We start from the raw sequence: 7,509 nt of genomic DNA, 5'->3' as shown, positions 1-7,509 counted from the left end.
TTCAAGAGGTACTTGAAAACATGGAACTAGAAAGAAAATAAAATATTTTAGAGGCAGTATTCAAGAATCAAGGTCAGATTCATTTAAATGATGATAAAGGAGTACCCAGGAAGCAAGATCAACTTCTACAAGGAGCAACTGGTGAAGAAGAACAGAGGATGGTGGTTCTGATTGTCCAAGAAGGACACAGGGAATAAATAGCTGTATTAAGATGGGTGATTAAATCCAGTAGTAGAACAGGCCATTGGGTCATCTGTGATGCAATGTATGGTGGTACCTAAATCAAATGAACAAAGCATTTTTATGAGAATTGTTTTTAATAACCAATTTCCTCCAGAAAATTACTCATCTCAACCTTTCCTTTCTAGTATGCAAAATAAAACCCACCTAAACAAAAAGGAGAACATAAGTGAAAAACAAAGCAAGAATCCATATTAAGTAATACAACATTTCAGGTATAAAGATGGGCTGTTTATTTTCTATGACCCCTTCATCTGACTCAGTTTCTATGTAAGTAGGATGGGTATAGTGCATTAACCCTGAAGCAGCTCCCTTTCCAGTTGGAATGAGGTGATGAAGTTGTTGCTAAAATGTAAAGTTCTCAGGGATTCTTTTTGCTGGTTTTCTTCTAAGCAAATGTTGGAGTCTGTCACAAACAGCAGCAGCAAGGCTCACAGAGGGCATTCACGAGCATCTAATGTTTTCACTTGCTTAACAAGGACCACCATGGAGTTGAACAAAATACTTGTTATTTCTTTAAATTAAAAACAGAAATTTCACAGCACCTACTTCAGTAACATTTCTTACAAAGAATATTTGTAGAAGCCCAGGCCAAACACAGAAGTGGCATTGCTCATGACTCATGCCAAGGGTCTTTCAAGAGTCCTGAAATAATAGTCACAGCTTTTTATTGTTTGTTTTTCCCTTTATGATTAGAATATAGTGGACATGCTATTTTCCAGCACCACTGTTAGGTAAAAATGGGAAGTTTACTTTTGGTAACCGTCTATCAGTTCGGACATGAGGTACTCATGTGCCCAGAACCTCAACTTTCCTGTCTTTTGTCAAGTTCTCCATGTCTTTCCTTAGTACCTAAGGACTATGTTTCTCATGCATGAATGCACACACACACACACACACACACACACACACACACACACACACACACACACACACACACTTTTTCAGATTATTTCTGCTCTACTTCATAGATTCATCATCTCTTAGATAATAAATGTTTCCAGAGGGCTCGCTGTGTGTTCAGCAGTGTGCCAGGCATTGAGTGCACAGTGTCAAATGAGACATTTGCTTCTGTTTTTACAGACTCTGGTGAACGGAGTTGGACAAGTCAAAGCTTTCAGAACGTGGTCAGCAATGCTGTGAGTTATATCTGAGCATGAGACTTTCATGTTCTATGAGAACATGGCTTCATGTGCGTGGCATACCTCTCCTAGGACTCCACCCAGTGATTTTCAAGACTTTCAATGTACTAACTCATTAAAAAAAAACCAGTTCACATTTCTATTAAAATCTTTTTGTCAGATTTTTAATTAATACAGTTGTGAATATTTGCCCTCCATAGATAATAGCATCACCCAATGAATAATAGTAGACAATTTAAATATCAAAGCCCCAGAGTGAGATACTGGCTGCCCCGGAGCCTGGCATTACTTGGAACTTCTTTATTTCCTTCATAGACTTCCCAATCTAAATCTGTCTCTTGGGCTCTGCTGGTTTTGTGTTTTTCCACTGTATTGCATAGAAAAGGATATTTCGTCTCCCTGATGAGTTGTTTCTCTTCTGTCTTATTGGCCTGAGCTTTACTCAGTCATGTTCCCTTCTCAGCACTTGCCTGCCATTGCCTCTTGGCCCTATCATTCTACTCCTCTGATGGATCAAACTGTCTGGCTCTAGCCTCCCTGGAGGCTGTTTCTTCCAATACACACATGCCTTTTTGAGTTTTGTACTTTTTTTTCTTTACTGGAAGGTGACAAGTTGTATAACATTTGAAAGAGTGAGAGCCTAAATAAAAGCAATTTCTTGTGTCTTAAAAATTCCCTTTGGCTCTATGCAGCACTGGGTTGCCACTTTTCCAAAGAAAATGGGAGACCTGGATCATTAGTTTACAAACTTTATGAGTCTCAGAAATTCTTATGGGCTATTTTTCATGTCTTGGACTCTGAACCCTCATTTGCAGGATTGGGGCAGTGTTGGAGCAGTGTTGGCTGCTAGTAGAGCAGACACAAAACAAACATAGCCTAAATGGCCATATTATTTTTCTTTCAAGGCACCCTTAGGATATTATTGGTCATAGCAGAAAGACAGGAAGGAAGGCAATATTGATCGCTTTGAAATGCACAAACTTTGACTCCTGAGAGACCATCTTGTGTTGCTAGATGAAAGAGAAGCTAACAAGTTGTTCTTTAGATTGAGCTGATGAAAGCTGATAAATGTGGTGGGACAAAGGTGGGTCAATTGCTGTCTGTCCCAGTTGGCAACCTTGGGGACTCCAAGGAACCAACTCCATTAGGATTGTGGGATAAGACTTGAATTCTTCTGGGACTCCAGAAAATGCATACAGTGAGGGCATTTTGTTTTTGGGTGTCTTTTCAAGTAAACCAGGAAAAAAACTATGTATCTATTATAGGAAATATTCAGTCACTAAGCTTCGGCTAGTATCTGGAATGTAGCGAACCCTTTCATAACACCTAATTTGGTTAATTTCTTATGTAATACCAAGAACATGGTATCTGAAAGGGTCCTTTTATATCATCTGTGCTAACCTCTTCACTGCACAGATGAAGATATTAAAGCTCACAAAGGGATAAAGAAATAATGTCTTTTCCTCATTTATTTCATAGGCCACCATGGATGCTAAATATAGGATAGCAATTGAAAAGCATGCTAAACTTATTTAACCAAATGTTGCATGAATTTGGAAGGATGTTTCAGAAATGAAGATTGAGAGTTCCTTGGAAAACAGTATTATTATTCCAAGGTTCAGCAAGTACTAGATACAAAGTCATGTATAAGTGGTGTGTAGAGCGGCAGGATCTAACAGCAATAAATTGGCTGAGAGACTGGATCATTGGGTCCTTTTTGTTCACATTTTCTTGACCTTTTTGTGTGGTAAGCTTTCCTCTGGGTGTGGTGTAGAACTTGCTGGGATAAAGGTCTTTTGGCCTATGTTCAGACAAAATAAGTCACAACTATCTCACAGCCATATATCACACAAAAGATAAATAAAAGGTGATGGTGTCTTGCTCTGAGACTCTCCCAATCTCTTTCAGTTCAGAGTTCTGGTGCTATTTTCTCAGCCAGACACTTAAATAGGTAGGCAATTTAAGAATAAACATATTTTTATAAATAAATAAATAAATAAATGATGGTAATGCATCAGGAGAGTCGCTGCTTAGCATCAGGTAAGGCCTTAGAGTTAATCCCCCTAGAGCACAAAAAATTAGAAAAAAGAAACAAAAGAAAAAATTAGAAGGTGGAAACTTGATAAAAATGAGTGTGAATTATAATCTCTACTTGGCTAATGATTTCAATTTTTATGTTAGAATTTTATATATAATCACTATGAAATACATATGCATATATATACATATATATATATATATACATACATATATATATATATATATATATATATATATATTAGATATATAAAAGAGAAGTAGTTCCTAAAACTAGATTAAATATAACTGAGTTCATTTTTTTAAAATTGAAACATGGTGCATGTTATAGATTTTTAGGAAAATATAAGTTTTCAAATATTTAGTAATTCAGGATGTAAGACAATTTACATAAAACTAAACTCAGATGTAACAGAGATATTTTTAACTATATGTATTTAGAAAGTAATTTCCTATATATATCTGGGTTGTCTCCCAGAACTTCACATTAAGACCCCATTGCTGAAGATTCCACTTGCTTTGGACACAAAGACTTGGAGGGATGAGCTGGAATTGATCTGGAATCATTTTTCCTGAGAACTAGCACTCACAGAATATAAAGATGCTATGTAAGTAGCTAAAGGAAAAAGAGCAATAAAAAATCTACTAGCAATTATGCCTATGAATCTATATAACAATTGGCCTAGCAAGACATCACCAACTGTTCAATAGTGACATTTATATACTGGAGGTAACTAACAGCTGTGTAATTGGACTTAAGGCCTTCTCAATAGGGGAGATTTCATGACTGGTTCTGTAAACACAGCCACCCACCCCTGGCTGGAGAATCCATAGATCCTAGAGGACAACTTACTACTGTCATTTTCCTAAACCAACACAATTTATAACTGTATTCTTAGTTCATATCCTTTGTCTTAGTTAGGGTTATCATTGCTGTGATTAAACACCATGGGAAAAAATCAAGTTGGGGTGGAAAGGGTTTATTTGACTTACACTTCCATATGGTAGTCAATCACTGAAGGAAATCATGGCAGAAACTCAAACCCAGCAAGAACCTGGTGTCAGGAGCTGATTCAGAGGACATGGAGGATTGCTGCTTACTGGCTTGCTCTTCATGGATTACTCAGCCTGCTTTCTTATAGAACCCATGGCTACCAGCCCACATTGGTACCATTCATAGTGGGCTGGGCCTTCTCATATCAACTAGTAGTTATGAAAATGGTCTCTAGGTTTACCTATAGCCCAATCTTATGAAGGCATTTTCTCAATGGAGACTCTCTCCTCTCTAATGACCCTAGCTTGTGTCAAATTGCCATAAAACTAGCCAGCACACCATAATCCATGCAGCTGAGTATAGCTCTCCCCTCATCAAAGAAGCTTAACAGCTCTATCTATTGTACAACAGATAAAGGTTACTAAAAAGGTCCATGTTAGGTCAAAATGCAGAGAATGAGTGACCATGCAACATCTATACCTAAGGCTCAGGGAATATCATAAAAAAGGGGATGAAAAAAGTGTAAAATCCACAGGACCAGGATGACTGCTACTAGATAGTATCTTCTGGAAATGCAGGGATGCTGCACCCATGAAATCTCAATAATATAGTTGCCTAAACAAGACCTGCATAATGAACATATAAGTTAACATGCCAATATGGACGGAGCAAATTTTGCAAGGTCCCACCTCTAGATCTGGAGCTACAGACAATCAATGGCAGCTAAGAGAGGGAAAATCAACTTTCTTCAGGGTCAAGCCTCCTGAGAGGTTATTCAATTCTAAGTGGTCAGCAGTAAATACATACACATAAGATTCTGTTAGGACAACATACTACAATGAAATTATAGAAGAAAAGCATATATATATATATAATATGAGAGAAAGAGAGGCTCTCATGCCTTATCAAATAAATTTCCCTTCAGCAGACAGAGACCATTCCAGAAAACCACAACCTATCAAAATGCAGAGTTGTGGAGACCAGTCCCAAACTGATACATCACTACACAGCTCCTGTGTTTCAGGCTCAGGGAACATTGTGGAAGAAGGGTACCATCTTAGTCATTGTTGTATTGCTGTGAAGAGACACCATGAATTTAATTGAAGCTCTCTTACTGTTTCAGAGGTTTAGTCCATTTTTTCATGGCAGGGAGCATGGTGGCACACAGGCAGACATGATGTTGGAGAGGCTGAGAGTTCTACATCTGGATCCACAGGCAGCAAGAAGAGAGGCAATTCACTAGGCCTGACTTGAGCCCCTGAAACCCCAAAACCCACCCCAGTGACACACTTCCTCCAACAAGGCCACACCTACTCTAGCAAGGCCTCAATTCCTAATCCCTATCAAGTAGTTATACTTCTTTTTTTTTTTTTCTTGGAAGGTTCTACATTTTATTACTGGACAAACTACTCCCCCAACTTAAAACAGGATCAAGTCTTCAGGTTAAAATGTTGAACTCCATGTGGTAGGATTGCTTGATGACCCACAATTCAGTATCAAATGTCTTGCCATTGTGTGAATCCTCAGAGACCCAGCTTTATTTTTCTCCAGTGTCTTCTCTTGGGGTTGTACCTTATTTTGTTACCAGTTTTCATATGAATCCACTGAGGAATAGGACGATTTTGCTTTTGTTTCTTGGCCAGGAATCACTTGATTCTGAAAGTCTTGTGAGAAGACATGGTGAGAAGCCAAGTCAGGAGTCCTCTGCATGATGGAGGAAGAAAGGAGAAGAGCATAGTTATACTTCTTAATGAATGAGCATTTAAATCTATGAGCTTACAGGGCCGTTCCTATTCAAACCACCATAGACTTGTAGTCATATCACAATGCAAAAATGCATTCTGTCCAACTTCAAAAGTCCCCATAGTCTATAATAGTCTCAACACTCTTTAAAAGTCCAAAGTTCAAGGTCCCCTTTGAGACTCATGGCAATCTCTTAACTGTAACCCCTGTAAAATCAAAATGAAAAAGCAGATCACATACTCCCAACACACAATGTCACAGAATATACACTACCATTCAAAAAGGGAGGATAGGGAGCATAGTGAAGAAATATTGGACCCAAACAAGACCTAAAACCAGCAAGGCAAACTCCAAACTCTGCTCCTCCACGTCTGATGCCAAAAAGCTCTTCAGATCTCCAATTCCTTTCAGTTCTGTTGACTGTAACACACTTCTCTCTCTTAGATGGTTCACACCCAGTTTTCAGCTTTCCTTAATCATGACTCTGGCATCTCCAACATCTTGAGATCTCCAAGTCAATCCAGACTTCACCTTCAGTTTCATACAATGTCCTCCCTGGACCTTTTGCAGGGACACCCCTAACACACACTTGGACTCAGCAGCTTTTCTTAGTCATAGAGGGAGATCCATAACCCCTTTCTTGTATCCTTGGCTCTAAAGCCAGAACCATGTGGCTGAAGCTGCCAAGTTCTGCTGCTTGCTAGGAGTGGAACTTGGCCTCCTCATCAAAATACATTTTCATCAGCTTTCTGTTTTCAATGGTTTTCTTCACTGCTTATGCTTTTCTTTAGTTCCTTTCCACAAGATGGAAGGTTTGCTGGGTGGGGTCTTTCCCTGAGATCACCACTCCTTTATTACCTTTAGCATCAGGCTTAAACTTTTTATCTCTTTAAGCCCTGGACTGAGTTACATTACACTTCCTGGTGCTCCATTTCTCGTCAAATTGTACATCTTGTATTTTTCCTTGATCACTTTGCTCCTTTTCATTATAGATCTGCATAACACTGGCCACTAATAAACCACATGACACAGTCAATGCCAGGCTGTTTCAAATCTCTTTTGTGAATGCTGTTAATCCAAAAAACTCTTCAATTTACCCTCAGGCAGATTTTTCAGACAAGGTGGAAAAAAAAGCTACATTCTTAGCCAAAATATCACAAGAATGATCTCAAGGCTACATACTAATATTTTTTCTCTCTGAAACTTCTTGACCTGGGCTCCTACACTTCAAATAACTCCCAGAACCACTGCCTCTCATGCTCTTACTAAGATGTCCCCTTAGTTCCAGCTTAAAGTGTCAAATCATTATTGTAGTCTAAAGTCCCAAGATGTTCCATATTCCTCCAAACAAAA

The 7,509-nt window shown here is 38.6% G+C and overlaps 1 pseudogene; it reads right to left on the bottom strand.

Moving 5' to 3' along the window:
• Positions 1-5,818: 5,818 nt before the first annotated feature.
• On the bottom strand, positions 5,819-6,145 carry LOC118593668 (annotated as a pseudogene).
• Between the last annotated feature and the right edge of the window lie 1,364 nt (positions 6,146-7,509).

Source organism: Onychomys torridus, chromosome 12, assembly GCF_903995425.1.
Source record: "Onychomys torridus chromosome 12, mOncTor1.1, whole genome shotgun sequence".
In the NCBI taxonomy this organism is placed as follows: domain Eukaryota; kingdom Metazoa; phylum Chordata; class Mammalia; order Rodentia; family Cricetidae; genus Onychomys; species Onychomys torridus.
Note: the sequence above shows the minus strand (reverse complement) of the source record. Positions and strands in the feature narration are given on the sequence as shown.